General features: G+C 38.5%; 1 long non-coding RNA gene across 1 annotated transcript in view; it reads left to right on the top strand.

Moving 5' to 3' along the window:
- Positions 1-18,209, top strand: part of LOC144307912 (uncharacterized) — a 127,620-nt gene that overhangs the window by 11,243 nt on the left and 98,168 nt on the right. Inside the window, exon 2 of the long non-coding RNA XR_013374576.1 lies at positions 7,075-7,144. This is a non-coding gene — a long non-coding RNA (uncharacterized LOC144307912). The remainder of the gene's footprint in view (positions 1-7,074; positions 7,145-18,209) is intronic.

The raw sequence follows: 18,209 nt of genomic DNA, 5'->3' as shown, positions 1-18,209 counted from the left end.
AAAATATTTTAAATATTTTCTCATACATGATACATTACAGATGAACTGTGAAGATACACTAAGTGAAAGAAGCAGATCACCAAGGGTCACATACTCTATGATTTCATTTATATGAAGTGTTCAGAAATCCATAGAGGCAAGTCCAGGCAAATCCATAGAGATAGAAAGTAGATTAGTGGTTGCCAGGGGCAGAGTGAGGTGCGGTGGGGCATGTGTGTGGGGAAATGAGAGTGATGGCTAAGGGGTGCACGGTTTATTTTGGGGGTGAAAAAAGATTCCAAAACTGTGGTGGTGGAGTCACAACTATGGAAGTCACTAAAAGTCATTGCATTATATGCTTTAGATGAGTGACTTGAGTGTAAATTATACCTCAATAAAAATGTTAAGGAAAAAAATGCTCATGAAGACTAACTGGAAGTTCCTCAAGGGAAAAACATGTTGTTATCTTGCCAGACTGGCACAATATTTACAAAAAGTGTGCTACCATACACAAACAATCTTCCATTTTTCTCTGAGCTTCTATCAGCCACTTTCCTAGGCTGCTCACAGCAGGTCTGCCTTGGGATGAACTCTCCCATCTCAGACCCAGCCTGTCTCCCCAGCTGACTTTGGTGCCTTGTCCTGTCAGACTGGCTCCACAGTTTTTACCCTCATTTCCACCAGTCCCAATAGCATTTACCCTCCTTCTGCCTCAGTATATCAAGCAATTTCTAGCACATCATGAAAGTAGCCTCCCTCATACCCATGCAGATATATCCTTTTTACAAAATAATGTCCACCATCCTCAACATGGGTAAGGCTGGGAGACCACCTGCCAGAGATGCTTGGGGGGAGGAGTTCTCCCACTGAGAGGAGATTGGATTCGAATAACCAGTGCTCCTCTGAATTTAATGCACACATGAATCAACAGAATCAGATGGGGATCTTGTTAAAATGGAGATGCTGATTCGGCAGCTCTGTGTGGTACGTGCCCAACAAGCTCTGGGTGGTGTTCCAACTGCTGGTCCTGGGACCCCACGTTGAGGATCAAGGAGATAGACTGTCTGTGAGGTCCATTTCATCTTGGACTTTTCATCTTATACCTGACCAAACTGATAGGAATCCCAGATACATCTCATCTGACACTGCTAATGTAGCTCGTAAACATGAGCTCTCTCTGGAGGTCCTGGAAGCATAAGTTAAACTTAACAGAAAGGAAAATAGCTTTTCTTTTAGGAAGGATAACCTTGCTAGCATTAAGAAGCCTATGGGCCAAATATGGAACATAAAATAGGATTAAAATACCATAGAATCTTCTCTGACCTATGGAAGTTGATTATTTTGGGGGGAATGTTTCTATTTGACTTATATTTAAGCATTATTTATGAATGAACAGTATATAAACCATTTTTAGAATCTGGCAGACTGGGCCAGGAGGAAGAGAATACACCATGATCATTTTTATCTCAACCATGGAGTCATAACTCTGGAAGTTCAAGAGAGTAAAACCTATAGATTTCCAGGTTACACTAATTATTATCATCACTGATTTTGCCTCTGTTTTTTTTTAAGATCTATTTATTCATTTTAGAGAGAGAGAGAGCAAGTGCAAGTGGGAGGAGAGGAAGGGGGAGAGAATCTCAACCAGACTCCCTGCTGAGTATGGAGACCAATGCGGGGCTCAATCTCTCTACTCGTGAGATCATGACCTGAGCGGAAATCAAGAGTTGGATGCTTATCTGACTGAGCCACCCTGGGGGCCCCTAACATCACTGCTATTATTAATTTTATTGTTATTATTTTAAATCAGAGTAATTAGTGAACATAATTGAAAAACTCAATTTGTGCAGGAAAGTGTGTGTAAAAAAATGCTCAGTAATGGCATCATTCCTTCCCAACTACATCTACTTTTAAATGATTTTGCCCCTCTTATATTGTAGTTAGCTCCACCTTGCTAAAGATAATATATATTTTACTATTTCTTGATTTATCAATTGTATGCATCATATATTGACTCTCTGCTATGGGAAATGAGAAATTTCACTCACTCAGGTGTTTCTTCTCTGCCAACCAATAAATTCATATCTCCCTTTTGTTAGCTCTGTGGCCTTAAATAATGTATTTTGGTTTCTCTTTTATCAGCTAGAGAAGAAGTAAATATCCTTGACTTCACTTTTTAAGATGAGGATCTTAGTGATGCTACCCTTCCACAACTCCATTGCAATGCCCACCTCCTGACTTTTGCCATTTATACTTATTTACATTTACTCTTGCCTTTGAAGGTTGACAACAACTACAAGTACAAAATTCAAATAAATAAATCCTTGCTTTTTTTATGTGTTGGTTCTATGAATGGAAAATCAAAAACAGTTACATTATCGTGCCTATGTACATATTATTCACTGTTGGCAAAAGAGTATCTTATGACACCTTCTTTCTCCAAAGCTACTTCTGGAAACTTCTAATTGTTTTTGTAGTGCCCTAACAAACAGACCCTTAACTTATGGAGATATTCTTAGTTGAAGAGTGCTTACTTTATCAGTTAAAAGTGTCAGAAAATTCCCAGCTCTCTTTTTTTTTCTTACCTTAACATGTTTTGAGGGCCTGTTTTAATTTTGTTTGGGACCTGACTCATCCTTGTCTCTGGCTCTTAATGAAGGCTGAGCTCAGGTTGCTCCAGGAAACAAGATAAGAAGGAAATATGGTTCTTCAAAGCTTGCTCTAGAGTGAAAGACCCACAAACCTTAGATTACTAGTCAAATGCCAAAAGGTCAAGATTCCCTTCCCTTACATCAGTATTTCTTTAGGTTGAAGTATAATTGACATGCGACATCTTATTAGTTTCAGATGTACATCATGGTGATTTGATACTTTTACACATGATAAAATGATCCTCATGATAAGCCTAGTACTTACTATCTGTCACCATACAAAGTTATTACAATATCATTGGCTATGTTCCTGATACTGTACTCTTTTCTAACTGCAGGTTATTAACTCAATAGTGGGTCATGAAATCAATTTACTGGGTCACAACTAACAGTTTTTAAAAAGTGAAGTAGAACAGAATAGGCAGACTTCATCACCTACAGTAAAGTTTAAGCATCATTTAAATAATAGGCATGTGTAGATATTCGTATGTGTGTTCTGCTTGCATGTGAAATGGAGGCTTTGCTTATTTTAGTGCTGGTTGCTATTGAAAAAGCTTGAAAGCATCTATCTGGCATGCTGAACTGATCTCCTTTTAGAGTAATTTCTAGTCTGGAAGTTGCCTTCCTCAACTCTTCGTGGTTTAAGTTGCTGGGACAAAACCTCCAATGTGTCTAATGGAGCTCTGGGCTCTGCTCCCCTTTCTCTGAGATGTATCTTCCTAGGTGGGTTAACTGAGTGAGACCTGTTATGGCTCAAATTCATCTTGGATTTTTAGATCTGCAGCTCCAGTGGGACTCCTGGTGGGAAACCGCTGGTCTCCATCAGCACTGTGCCTTGGTGTATTGACAACCAGAGCAGACCTTTTCTTGACAAAATTATCTTCAGGAATAACCATGAAGTTAAATGAATAATAATAATAGCTAGAAAAGAAATGTAGACAGGGAACGTTTCTTTTGAGCAAATGTTGGCTATTTTATACCAATAAAAAAAATAAATAGTAAGATAAATTTACAGTACAAAAAAAAAAGCCAAAGGTACCAGATTAATACTTTTAAATGACATTATTGTCATTTAAGAAAAATGACAAACAACAAAGCAGGGAAAACACAGTGAAGAAATTTGTTTACGGCCCTTGAATAACATTAGGGAAATAAATGTGTAAAACACAACCCAGTGATTCTTGCTCACAACTAGCCCCTTATTTTCTTTTGCTGGACTCTAAGCCAGGGAACAGGTTTATGGATTTTTCCTGGCCCTGAGAGAGCACTCCCTGTGTGTGTGTGTGTGTGTGTGTGTGTGTGTAGAGCAGATTGCTGGGGAAGGAGGGTAGGCATTGGGTAGAATGAGGAAAACACAAGACAACAGATATGGCTACACAATGTACGTAAGGTATACATATATGCTAAATGGAAGGAAAGCCTTGAGCATTCCCTAATGCTTTTAAGATAATTTAAAGTATAACCAAAATCTTGGTTTTGTTTTGTTTTGCCAGTATGCAGTAGTTCTCACTTATCTGTGGGGAGATAAGTTCCAAGACCCCGGGTGGATGCCTGAAACTGCGGATAGACCCAAATTCTATTATGTATTATGTTTTTTCCTTTATCACACCTGTGATAAAGTTTAATTTATAAACTAGACACAGTAAGAAATTAATGGCAACAATAATAAAGTAGAACAATTATAACAATGTATTGTAATAAATGGGATGTGAATGTTCTCTCTCTGTCTCAAAATATCTCATTGTACTGTATTCATCCTTCTTCTTGTGATGATGGGAGATAATAAAATGCTAATGTGTTGACATGAAGCGAGGTGAATGTCACAGGAATTGTGGGCTAACGTTAGGCTACTATTGACCTTTTCATGATTCATCGGAAGGATCATCCACTTCCCAATCAGGATTGACCACAGGTGGCTGAAACCTTGAATAAGGGAGGACTACCATACGTGTGAGTTCCCCTGGCCATCCTCAGGGACTGTGTCTCTGCTACCCACACCATCCCCAGTTGTTTCTCTCTCTGTTACAGAAAGCAACTCAAAATAAACCTTCCTCAGAATCTCTAAACAGAGCCGCAATTCCATTTTGTTTGCCCTTGCCTTATTTTTCTTCACCTTTCAAGTATGAGAACATTTGAGACTGACTCACTTTGCCTCCAGCATTATCCTTCCCCTTTACTTGCTTAGGTCTCTCAACAACAAAGGTTTCCTAGCTTTGTATGCATGCAGCTTACCTGTGGCTTACGAGGTTTACCACACTAATTCCCCCCAGCCTCACCTGGCATTCTGAGCCCAATGGAGGGATTTCTTCCAGAGGGCATGCAAGGCTGAAAATGGAGGAACAGCTTGGTGCCAATGAAATCTTTTGAAACGGTAACTCTCTTAGAGTGGCTTTCCCATCTTCTTTCGAGCTCACCATTCTCTAGGTAAGAATCAGCCTAGACTTCTTGATTTCTCCTCTTGTTTTATACATATTTGTGGCCTGAACTTCAGGTCCCCTGGACCTCCTCCAGTCCTTAGGGCCAGTTTAGCCTGTGCTCCTGCTTCAGCTTCAACTGGTGAAGAAGGTCTTAAGCCTGTTACTTTCTCATTGCCCATGTGATTTGCCCAGCTTGCTGCTCTACAACGGCGATATCCACCTGGGGGTCTTACATAGCCAATGAACTATAAGCCACTTGAGGGCAGAGTCTGTACATCTTGAATGATTTCACATCCACCATTGAATTTCATATCCGATGATATGCTGGTGTGCAGCATATATCCTTGAGCATACTGTATATGGAATAAATTTGCCTAGTAAGAAAAGTTTAAAAATTAGAAAGTATGAGAGACTTATAAAATGTACTCTTGTGTTCATTTGAGTACGTGTGTGTATGCGAAGTTACCATTTAAGAATCTTTTATGATTTTGTCACTATAAAGCAAAGACTTTCAAAACAACAAGAAAAAAAAGCCCACTCTAATAAATAGTTTGGGAATGATGTGAACATTTTTTTCATATGTTTACTGGTTATTTGTTTTTCTTCTTTTGTAGAATGTTGAGTATCAAGAGCAATCAAAGAAATACAAATTAAACAATAGCAAGAAATCGCTTTTTGATCTACCTAAGTGGCAAAGGTTTTTTAAAAATGTGTAATACTGTTAGGAAAGGTTCCACTTGGAGTCTCATATGCTACTGAGAGACCGTAAGGGCAGAGAATCTTTGTGAATGGCAGTTTTCATCAAGAGACTTAAAATGTGCATATTCTACAACTTCTTTGGAAAGACTGACAGTATCTACTGAAGCTGAACATATGCCGTCTTTTATGATCTAGCAATTCCATTCCCAGGTACATATCCAACAGAAATGTGTACATATGTTCAACAAAAGACATGTACTAGAATGTTCATAGCAGCACTGTTCATAATAGCCCTAAATCGAAAAAGTACTCAAATGCCCATCAACAGTAGAATGGGTAATGAGGGGTGGTATGTTCACACAATGGAATACCATCTAGCAAAGAGAATGAAGAAATTATTACTATACCCAAGGACATAGATGAAGTGCACCAACGACATCCTGTTGAGTGACAGGGCCCAGATAGAAAAGAATGCATGCCATATGAACTATTCTTCTTATATGATGCTAAAAAAAAAAACTGGCAACACTCATTTATTGTGTGAAAAGTCAGTATAGTGGTCACCTTTGGGGTGTTCAGAAACTGGGAGGATGGCTTCTGGGATGCTGGTAATATTTTTTTGATCTGAGTATTGGTTCTACCAATGTGTTCAATTGCTAAAAATTCATCAAGCAATCCGCATATGATTTGTGTACTTTTCTGGATATATGTTATACTTTAATAAAACTAAAAAGTCTGCATACTCTTTCACTTAGTAATTTCACAATTACTGTGTTTATCCTGCTGAAATAATTATAGATGTTCACAAAGAATTTATATGCAAGGCTTTTCCTTCAAAGTGTTACTTTTAACAATGAAAAATTGGAAATTATGGAAATGTCAAATGATTGTAAAATGGTCAAATACATTATGGAAGAATATTTGCAGCCTTGGAAAGTCATGTTTATGATGAATATATAATGACATGGAAAAATATGGTTTCATGTAAAGTGATAAAAAGCAGGATGCCAAACTGTGTGCGGAGAATGATCATAATTTCATTAAGAAACATATCCATATTCAACGCCAACACCGGTTATTTTGGAGTGATAAGTTTTTCAGGTGGTCTTATTTTCTTCATTATACTCCCTCTCATTTATATTCTGTTGTGTGCAGTGATTACATTATTGCTTTGTAATCAGAAAACATATTTAAAATTTTTATAATTTCATGATCCAAAGAAGATTCTCGTTGGTCCACACTTTTTCAAAGCCTATGAAAGCAGAAAAGCCGAACAGGCAAACTCCATTCTTGTTACCTTGGCACTGAAGCCAATTTTCTCTCTCCAGGCCTACTGACTCCAACAAAAGTACTTGAAGTCCATGGAAAACCTCACAAATCCTCCAGGAAGTTAAAGAGGTAAGTGAATAAACCTCATTTCTGAGTAGCAAGTGTGGACTGGTGGTGGAAGACAGAAAATGCTGGAGGCAGGAAGCCAGTTGAGAGAAATATGGTATTTGTTCCTTTCCCAGGCTCACAGGGAAGTGAGCTCGCTGTGGGCTTGGAAGAGCACTGTTGCAAACGGCTGCTTGTTCCCTTTGTCCTTGAGCCTCCAAAGTTGGAGAGTGACAGTGGAGGACAAACGTTGGGTCATATTTTCTGTTTGTGAGGCTGAATGACAAATTACCTTGCGTCCATGTTGGGGGAGACGATCTGATCTGAATTGCATTCTTGAAGCCAATTGGAGGCAAAGGAGGGTGGCATTTCTTAGACCCGGGTAACAAGACTTTATCAATTGATTGCAAGCCAAACATTCTACTTGTTAACTGTAATATAGCCAGTTCATCTTAGATATGATAACTCACAAGGCACCTTGAAAATCAGAGTACAGAAGTTTATGGTAATTCACAGGGCAGTATGCCATACCTGATAGTTTGTTGTATGGGGAAAGGGATGCTGTAGGCAATTACCTGACCAGAACATTTGTCCAGGTCACAATACCTTTGCCAAATGGAAGGTCTCATCCCAAAGCATCAGAGAATGTCAAAAGTATTCCTCTTCAAATGCTCAACATCTGCGATTTTGTTCCTTGCAAGCATTATAATCTTAAATAGCATGTGAAAGATGTAACCACGTGAGGTGGTACTCAAGAACTTGGTAAGGAGGTATAAAGCAGGGTACTCTGTGAGAGATAAACAAGCAAAATATACAGATGTATACTAAATATATTTAGTTAAAAATGTTTCCTTAATTTTATAAATATATCTTACATTATATTAAAATATAATATATATATATAAAGCAGTTGGTGAAGATGAAAGAGAAAGGAAAAAAATGCCCTTCCAGCTGACAGGAGCACCAGTCTGCCTGCAGGTTATAGGTTTCCACTGTGGCAGGAATACAGAAGGTTCTTGAGACCTGATGTCATCAAATCATATACCTTGTCACCAGCTGCTCTGACGCTTTGTGGAGATGGAAGCCACGTAGTTTTGGTTACCACTATATTCCTCACATGTACACAATTGGTACGCACCTGGTGGCCTGTATTAGTTTCCTATAACTGCTGTAACAAATTGTTACAACCTTGGTGTCTTAAAACAGCAGAAATTGATTTACTCAGAGTTCTGGAGGCCAGAAGTCTGAAATTGGTATCTGGGGCCAACGTCAAGGTGTGCATGAAATCAGGACTGCGTTCCTCCTGGGGAAAGTCCACTATCTTCAAGTCCCCCTCTGCTCCATCCTTACACAGCCTTCTCCTCTGTATATAGTCAAATCTCCCTCCGGCTCTCTCTTATGTGGAGACTTGTGTTGCATTTACAGCCTACCTGGGTGGTATCCCCATCTCAAACTCTTTAACTTCATCTGTAAAGACCCTTTTACCGAATAAAGTAACATTTACAGGTTCCAGGGGTTGTGGCCTATTATCTTTGGGTGCCATTATTCAGGCTACTACAGCGCTTAATAAATATTTGTTGAACCAATGTTGGTTCTACCAATACGACTCTTCAGTCCAGCTCGAAATTTCATTTCTCACTGCAAATTAAATTTGCACTCTGAATTTACACATCAATCCCTAATGAGCTTTGTCAGTGGGAGGCAGCATCCAGCATAGAATCATCTCAAAGAACCTGGGAAGTCTGGGTTTGCTGAGGAACACGCTGGGCTGCAGAGAGATCACTAAAGCTCCTCGTGAGCACCAACCACATTCTGAATTTTACTGAAGATAGCTTTCCTCAAGAAAAGATCTCCTAAACTGAAAAGTCTATTTCTACAGTTTTGTATAAAAGAAGCAATTTGGAAAAAATGCTTTAGAGAAACTTCACTGCTGGCTTGACATTGCTCAAAAATTAATTTTAAGTGATTTTTAAAAGTCATAGCAAAATGAAAATGAAAATACATGTATGTACTTTTTTTTCCTTCAGGAGTTAGCATGAAGTTCATCTTTATGTTAGTTGGTAGGATCAAACTCCTTATGGCAAGCCCTGCCCTTTGTACATGAAAGCAAGCTACAGGGTTGGGTATCGCTGGGTCCTTCTGCTTTCAAACATGAAGATCGTAACTGGGCTGGGAGAGCTTGGCATGTAAGTAAATAAAAATATAAGAAGAACAACTATTAAAATATTCAAAGCTGAAGGGAACAAGTTATGATGGATAAGTGACAGTCCAAACACACAAGAACACAAATATGCGTATTAAGAGCTTCCTGTTAATTTATCTAAGCTGTTCCTGCATTTATTCTGAGACTGGGCTAGCCTAAGCCGAATCAAAACTAAATGGTCTAAATAGGCAAGCAGGCAGGTGCCTTGGCATGAGCCAACAATGGCGATCTCCACCTCCTGATGCAAAGCATTTGTGGTCATTCCTTTCAAGCAAATGCTGGTGACTCAGGCATGTGGGGGAGAAATGCTCTCTTGTACATGGATTTAAGCCAGAAAATGGTGTATTCTTTCCTTTCCACTCTCATCCTTCCCAGAAGTCACATTGAAATGTTGGTTAGAAATGGAAAATACGGGATGCCTGGGTGGCTCAGTAGTTCAGCATCTGCCTTTGGCTCAGGGCGTGATCCTGGAGTCCCGGGATCCAGTCCCACATCGGGCTCCCTGCATGGAGCCTGCTTCTCCCTCTGCCTATCTCTCTGTCTCTCTCACTCTCTGTGTGTCTCTCATGAATAAATAAATAAATAAATAAGATCTTAAAAAAAAAGAAATGGAAAATATTCTATTAACCATTTATAAGTGAAATATGACTTTGAGATCAGACAGACCAGAGTTTAACTTCAGCCTCTCAGTGGCTATGGGACTTTGTCCATGCTGTAGGCATCCTGAACTCCATTTCCCCATTTGTAAATTTAATTCAAATTAGAAATTTATAAAATGGAGATAGTGATGCATATTTGTGGTGTAAGGCCTACAATTAAGGCTCGATGTTATGCGTTGTCTTGATATCTGGTAAAATTGGGAGAGCTTGGGACAGCCTAACCACGAATTCCCTCCCTACTCTGCTCTGATGGATAAGGTTCCCTAGGCAAACATATCATAGGGACCACGCACAGTTCTTGCTTATCTCTCAGGAGTGGATTTCAGTTCTTGCCAGCCCATGATATTATAGAAACAAGCCAATCACATTCTTTTGCAGGAACCAGATGGTATCCCATTCTCTTGATACTACAAAGCCTGCCTCCTATAGCACCTGATGGCTCACTCATTTGAGAACATCACTCAGATGTTCTCAAATGCAGTCCCCATATGGCCCCGCATGGCATGGTGTCTTCTTCCTCTGGGCTGTGAGTGTATGTGACTAGTAGACTGCTATCAATCTCATCTGTGCAGTGTTGGGTGCCATGTACTCAGCCATGCCCATTACCCTAGTGTAGGAATCATTCCCTCACCAATGGGGTAGATAGGAGACTATTACAAAAGTATCTCATTGGTCTATTATGATGAATAAATTGAATTAAGTTACATATTTGGGGGAAAGGTCTGTGTTACTTCTCAGGATATGTTGAAGTACTGAAGAAGAGAGAAAGAAGGGTTTCTGCCCTTAAGGCATTCGACGCTTAGTGGAAGAGAGGTATCACAGCACTGTAATCCCTAATTGACTTGTGAGAGCGAAGGTGTAGAGGTCAACCTTGGGTTCTCTGTGAGCCAAAAGAAGGCATACAACCTAATAACCTTCATCACTTCTTCTGTAAAATGGAGATAATGATACCTGCCTCTTAAAGTTGTTTTGAAGATTTAAATAAACAATGCATAAATCTGGGACACCTGGGTGGCTCAGTGGTTGGGTGTTTGCCTTTGGCTCAGGTCTGATCCCGGAGTCCTGGGATCGAGTCCTGCATCAGGCTCTCCGCGAGAGCCTGCTTATCCCTCTGCCTATGTCTCTGCCTCTCTGTGTCTTTCATGAATAAGTAAATAAAGCCTTAAAAAAATGCATAAATCCCTTATCCCAATTTCTGGCAGGTAGTAAGGACTTAATAAACAGCAGATCGAGTTGAATTTGAAGGACCAATAGTCATTACTAGATGAAAAAAAGCATTTTCTGAAAAAGATTTATTTATTTATTTTGGAGAGAAAGAGTAGGGGAAGGGGCAGAGGGAGAGGAAGAGAGAAAGTCTTAAGCAGACTCCACACTGAGCGGGGAGCCCGACATGGGGCTGGATCTCATGACCCCGAGATCACGACCTGAGCCAAAACCAAGAATTGGACACTTAACCGACTCAGCCCCTCAGGTACCCCTGAAGAAAAGTTTTTTACAAATGCAAAAACCCCCAACTTATTGCCAGGGATTCCTTTATCTCCCCAGGAATATCTTTTCTAGGGGAAAATGGCCAATTAAGATGAACAAAATGATGCTGTTTCTTACACTAGGCAATGCCACACTTTAGGTCCTATTACCACTGCCACAGAAGTCCCCAAAGAATCTTACGAAAATACGTGCACATCAATCATTGTGCCAGTCCTGGCATGTTTCTTAGGCAACTAGGACTGGTTGATTCCTGGATTTTGTTTGTTTGTTGCCTTTTTTCCTTTGGTTTTTAAAAAGGCTTCCTGTAGTCATTGCATCACTTTGTTAATGATGAAAAATATGGGCAGTGTTCAGGGTGCAGTGATAAATATCACTCCCGTCTTATGATGCCTCCTCAAAGATGACCCATATGCAGTGGATCTTGTAATAAAGCTATCTTATTGTGAACTTAGGTTTAATTGGCAATTACTTGCAATCCTTGACTGTTTATTCCCCACTTATTAGATGAAAGGGCAGCATGAAAGAGCAGAGAGTGACCGATTCAGGTGTCACCAGACAGTGTCTTTTGTCTCAATTCTGCCCCTAGCAAATTGTAGCACCTAAAGAATGACCCTTAATCTCTTTGGTTTCTTCTTCCGTGGAATGAAGTGAAGATCCCTTGTAACTAAGAGGTTGGGAACGGGAGGGTCAGATTTAGGGATTTGGAGCCTGACAGATTTGCCTTTAAATTTTTATTTGTCGCTCATTAGCTTAGGGACTAGGTAAGATCTCCTTGAGGATCAGTTTCCTAATTTCTCATGAATTGTATTACCCTTATTTTCCTAAGGATTGTTATAAAGGTTAAATAACATAACCAATCCATCGGCAATCCTATTGGGTCTACCTTCAAAATAATTCCAGAGTCTGATGACATTTCATTACCTGAAAGTTACCATCACGTCTTGCTTGGATTATTCCCATGGTATCCTCAACAGTCTCTGGAACTTCTGTCTTGATTTTCCCACCCCCCAACAGTCTGTTTTCAATGCAGCAGCCAGAGTGATCCTCTTAAAATATGTGAATTCATGTCCTTCTTCTGTTTGAAAATTTTCCAGTGGTTTCCAATCCTATGCAGAGTGCAAGCTCAAATCCTTACCGTGGCTGACGAGGCTGCACATAATGAGGCTTCCCACTGCTTCCTCTCCTGTGACTGTCTCTCATCACTTCACTCCAGCCATACTGGCCTTCTTCATGTTCCCTAAATACTTCTTCAGATATCCTATCGGAGTACTACTTCACTTTCTTTGGGTATCTTTTCAAATTTTATCTTATCAGAGAGCCTTTTCAATTTTTTGGTAAGGGGGCATTGTCTTTATAAAGGTGTAGTGGATATGCCAGGGATCAAACCCAGGGCCTTACACATGCAAATCAACCAATCTTCTTTAAAATGGCATTCCTTAACCTCCATCCAATTATTCTCTATCACCCTTACCCATTTTTACTTTTACTTTCTAGCACTTACATTTTCTTCTGTCTCTCACTGACTAGAATGGAAATTTCATGGGGGCAGGGATTTTGTTTTGTTCCCTGAGGGGGCCTCATCTCCTAGAATATTACCTGACACATAGCAGGCACTCAACAATTATTTGTTGATCAAATTAACAAGATATATAAATTTTTAGGCACTCAACAAATGTCACTTGCCAATGCCTCTCTTAGAAACATAATACTCGACATCCTTTAGTCATGGTATTTAATTAAAATTCAGTGCTGGACAGAACCTGGTTTCAGCTCTGACATGTAAAGAGCTTGGAAGTCCTCTCTCCTATCCTTATGAAAAGAAAAATCTATACAAACTGAAAATCAACAACTTTTCTCAGCCTCACTAGGGAACTGAGTTTCCGGGCAAACCATCGCTCCGAAGTCCGTACAGACAGGTGCATCCACATAGTCACAACTGAGATCTATTAACCTGGGGTAGAAGCCTCTAGAGATGTAAACTTTCAGGAACATTTAGATAGTAATTTTGATGAGTTGCTGGAAGCTTGAGTGTGAACTAGCAAGAGAGTAAGAAAATCCTTGGGCTGTAGTCTTAAAAGGCCCCTCAGTTTTGTGGGATTTACCTCTAGGATCCCACTAGATTCTCCTGGTGAAGATTGGAGAAAGATTCCCCTCTTGGTTTGACAAGGGAAGAAGAAGAGTAATCATTGCAAAATAGTTTCAGGGTCTTCTCCATAACAAAGACCTTCCAGGGGACAAGACAATTCCTGAGCCTCATTCCTCCCACATCAGCCAGGTCCCTCTAGTCCTTCTGGATCACCTAGTGGGGAAGGGGTGCATAGACCACAATGGTCAGGGCTTCAAGGAAATAGATTGTGCATGCTTCAGCCAGTAAAGGAGTAGGGGGCAGTGAAAAAACAGCTATGCCACTGGAGAAATATTTGGGAAGACTATAGATATGAGACACAGGACCATAATAACCCTTAGATTTAGGCAGAAATTAGATAACTTACCTCCCACATACTTACCACCACACCAACAAGTTTCCAGTATAATAATGTTAAATTATAGCTGAAAGCAGGGAAAGATAGACTTTCTCTGAGAAGGAATACTTTGGGAAGTGTCCTTGTTTTGTCTTTGGGAAGGACATTAGAGGATTTTGAAGTCCTTGGCACATAATGCCTAACTCGTAGCCAGATTAACATTAGTCCTCACATTGAAGACCACTTTACCTCAATTACTATTACCCAATATAATGTCTGGTGTTCAACAACAAATTCCAAGGCATGCCTAAGGGCAGATAAAACACAGTCTGAAGAAATAAAGCAATCTTCACAACCAGACTCAGAAATGACACAGTTGTCAGGATTATCAGACAGGAAGTTTAAAGTAACAATGATTAATATGTAAAGACTTTAATGGGAAAAGTATGCAACATACAAGAACAGATGGGTGATGTTACGTATAGATATGGAAACTCTAGAAATAATCAAATGGAAATGCTGAAAATAAAAAGCATTGTAACAAATAAAAAGTATCTCTGATCTGACATGGCAGAGGAAAGATTCAATGAGGTTGAAAATAGGTTAATAGAACCTTCTCTAACTAAAATGCAAAGAGAATAAAGAATTGGGAAAAACAGAAAAGAATTATAGGACAATGTTAAAAAGTGTAACATACATGTAATTGGAATACAAGAAGAAGAGACTGGAGCAGAAGAATAATTTGAAGAAATAATGGCCGAGAGCTTTTCAAAACTAAGACAGATAGCAAACCACAGATCAAGAAAACTCAGAAAACATCAGCAGGAAAAAATACCAACCTCCCAACCAAATGAAAAATAAAAAAATAAACCCATACCCAGGCATATCACATTCAAACTGCAGAAAAACAAAAACAAAGAATCTTCAAAAAATCCAGAAAAGTTGGGATGGGAGGAGGGGAAATCCTTTACCTAAACAGAAACAAGGATAAGAATTACAGTGGCCTTCTCATCAGAAACCATGCAAACCAGAAGAGAGTGGAGTGAAATATTTAAATTGCTGAAGGTAAACAAAATTCTCCGATCTTGAACTCTATATTCAAGGAAATTATCTTTTAAATGTGAAGAAGAAATAAAAACTTTCTCAGACAAACAAAAACTGAGAGCATTTATTGCCAGCTAACTTACTGCCTGAGGAATGTTAAAAGTTCTTCAGGCAGAAGGAAAATAACATAGGTCAGGAACTTGAACGTACATAAAGAAAGGAAGAGCAATGGAGAATAAGTAACTGAAATTACAATAAAATCTTTAATTTTTATTCCTAATTGATTTAAAAGATAACTGAGGTAGTAACAATAACAATGTATTGAGTGATCAAAACACATGAATAAATGAAATGAAATCTGAAGTGAAGTTAATGAATGACAGAAATGTTACCAAAATGGGAGGAAAGAATTGGAAATACTCTGATTTAAGGCACTTGTATCACTCTTAAACCTAGTTCTTTATAAAGATCAATGACATTGATAAAACTATAGCCATACTCTAACCAAGAAAAAAAAGAGAAAGGCACAAATTGCCAAAATTGGAAATAAAAGAGACTCATTACTGATCTGATCTCATGGACATCAGAAGAATAATAAAGAGATACTACAAACAGCTCTATGCCCACATATTTCTTAATTTAGATGAAATGAATCAATTCCTTAAAAGACACAAACTACTAAAACTCACAGAAGGAGAAATAAATAATCTAAGTAGCCTTATACCTATTAAAGATATCGAACCAACAAATAATAACCTTTGAAAAGAAAGCACCAGGCCCAGATTATTTTACTGGTGAATTCCATCAAGTATGTAAGGAAAAAATGATACCAATCTATACAATCTTTCCAAGAGAGAGAAAAGGAAGGAATACTTCTTAAATCATCCTATCAGGCCAGCATTGCCCTCATACTAAAACCAGATAAAGACATTACAAGAAATAAAAACTATAGACTGATATCTTTCATGAACAAACATGCAAAAACCCTCAACAATATACTGGCAATTTTAATCCATCAGTGTGTAAAAAGAATCACATACCATAGCCAAGTGGGATGTATTCCTGTTATGCAAAGCTCATTCAACATTTGAAAATCAGTTAATGTATCCATCACATTAACAGACTAAAGAAGAAAAGTCATATGATTTTACCAAGTGATGTAAGAAAAACATTTGACATTAAATGACACCAATTCTCTACAATCTCTTCCAGGAAATAGAAGTGGAGGGAGCACTTCCTAATGTATTCTGAGGCTAACATTGTCCTAATATCAAAACCAGATAAAGACACTGCAAGAAAGAAAAACAGCAGATTGATATCTCTCGTGAACAGAAATGCAAAAATGCTCAACAAAATACTAGCGATGTGAATCCATCAATGTATAAAAAGAATCATGTACCATAGCCAAGTGGGATTTATTCCAGTTATGTAAGGCTGATTCAACATTTGAAAATCAGTAAATGCAATCCTTCGTATCAACAGACTAAAGAAGAAAAATCATATATTTTTATCAATTGATGCAGGACAAGAATTTAACATGATAAAAAACCTTCAGCAAACCAGAAATAGAGGGGAACTTTCTCAACCTGATAAGGCACATTTACCAAAAAATCTACAGCTAAAATAAGATCTGATGATAAGGAGACCTCTCCTCTGAGATCAGGAGGATGTCTTCTCTCACCGCTCCAATATCATATTGGAAGATCTAGTTAGTGAAATAAGATAAAAGGAAGAAATAAAATGTATACAGATTGGAAAAGAATAAATAAAACCATCTTTATTTGCAGATGACATGATTATCTCCATATAAGATCCCAAAGAATCTATAAATAACCTCCTAGAAATAGTGTAGAGGTTGTAGGGAACAGGGTTAATATACAAAAGCTAATCATTTTCCCATATACCAGCACTGTACAAGAGAAATATTAATGGCATTAGAATCCCCAAAATTAAATACTAAGATAAAAATATAATATGTATAAGGTCTATATGAAAAACTACAAAAATCTGATGAAAGAAATAAAAAAAATCTAATAATTGGAGCAATAGTCTGTGTTCATGGATTGAAAGTCTCAATATTATTAAAATGTCAGTTCTTTCCACTTCAATCTATGGATTCAATGAATCCCAAGCACATTCCAGCAAGTTATTTTAGAAATATCGAAAACTGGTTCTAAAGTTTGTGTATGGAAAGGCAAAAGATCTAGAAGAAGTCAACACAATACTGAAGAGCAAAGTTGGAAGACTCATACTACTTGATTTCAAGACTTACTATAAAGTTATCAAGATTGGATGGTATTGGCCAAAAGATAGACACATACATCAATGGAACCGAACAGAAAGTGCAGTACTGGTTCTACACTAAAAAGGTCAACTGATCTTTGGCAAAGGAACGAAGGGAATTCAGCACAGAAAGAATAATCTTTTCAAGAAATAGTGCTAGAACAACTGGATATCCACAGGCAAAAAATGAACCTCCACTTAAACCTTACACTTTTCACAAAAATTTACTCAAAATGAATTGGACCATAGACTTAAATTTATAATGAAAAACTATAAAACATATAGAAGACAAAATAGGAGAGAATCGAGGTGACTGTGGGTTTGTTTATGTATTTTTAGGTAACACCAAAACATGATCCACAAAAGAAAGAAATTGGTCAGTTCCATTTTATTAAAATAAAGCCACTCTTAAGAGGATAAAAAAGACAAGCCACAGACTGGGAGAAAATATTTGCAAAATTCATATTTATAAAAGACTTGTATCCAAAATATACAAAGAACTCCTAAAACTTGAAAAGAAAACAAACAACCTAATTAAAAAACGGATGAAACGGCAACTGGGTGGCTCAGTCGGTTAAGCACCTGCTTTTGGCTCAGGTCATGATCCCTGGGATCAAGTCCCACATTGGAGTTCCTGCTCAGCAGGATGTTTGCTTCTCCCTTTGCCTCTGCCCCTCCCCCTGTTTGTGCTCTCTCTATCAAATAAGTAAGTAAAATATTTAAAATAATAAAAATAAAAAATGGATGAAAGGTTTAAACAGAGACCTTATTAAAGAAGATATATAACTGGGACACCTGGGTGGCTCAGCGGTTGAGCATCTGTCTTCGGCTCAGGGCATGATCCTGAGGTCCGAGGATTGAGTCCTGCATCAGGCTCCCTGCGAGGAGCCTGCTTCTCCCTCTGCCTATGTTTCTGCCTCTCTCTCTCTGTGTCTCTCATGAATAAATAA

The sequence above is a fragment of the Canis aureus genome, chromosome X, assembly GCF_053574225.1.
Source record: "Canis aureus isolate CA01 chromosome X, VMU_Caureus_v.1.0, whole genome shotgun sequence".
In the NCBI taxonomy this organism is placed as follows: domain Eukaryota; kingdom Metazoa; phylum Chordata; class Mammalia; order Carnivora; family Canidae; genus Canis; species Canis aureus.
Note: the sequence above shows the minus strand (reverse complement) of the source record. Positions and strands in the feature narration are given on the sequence as shown.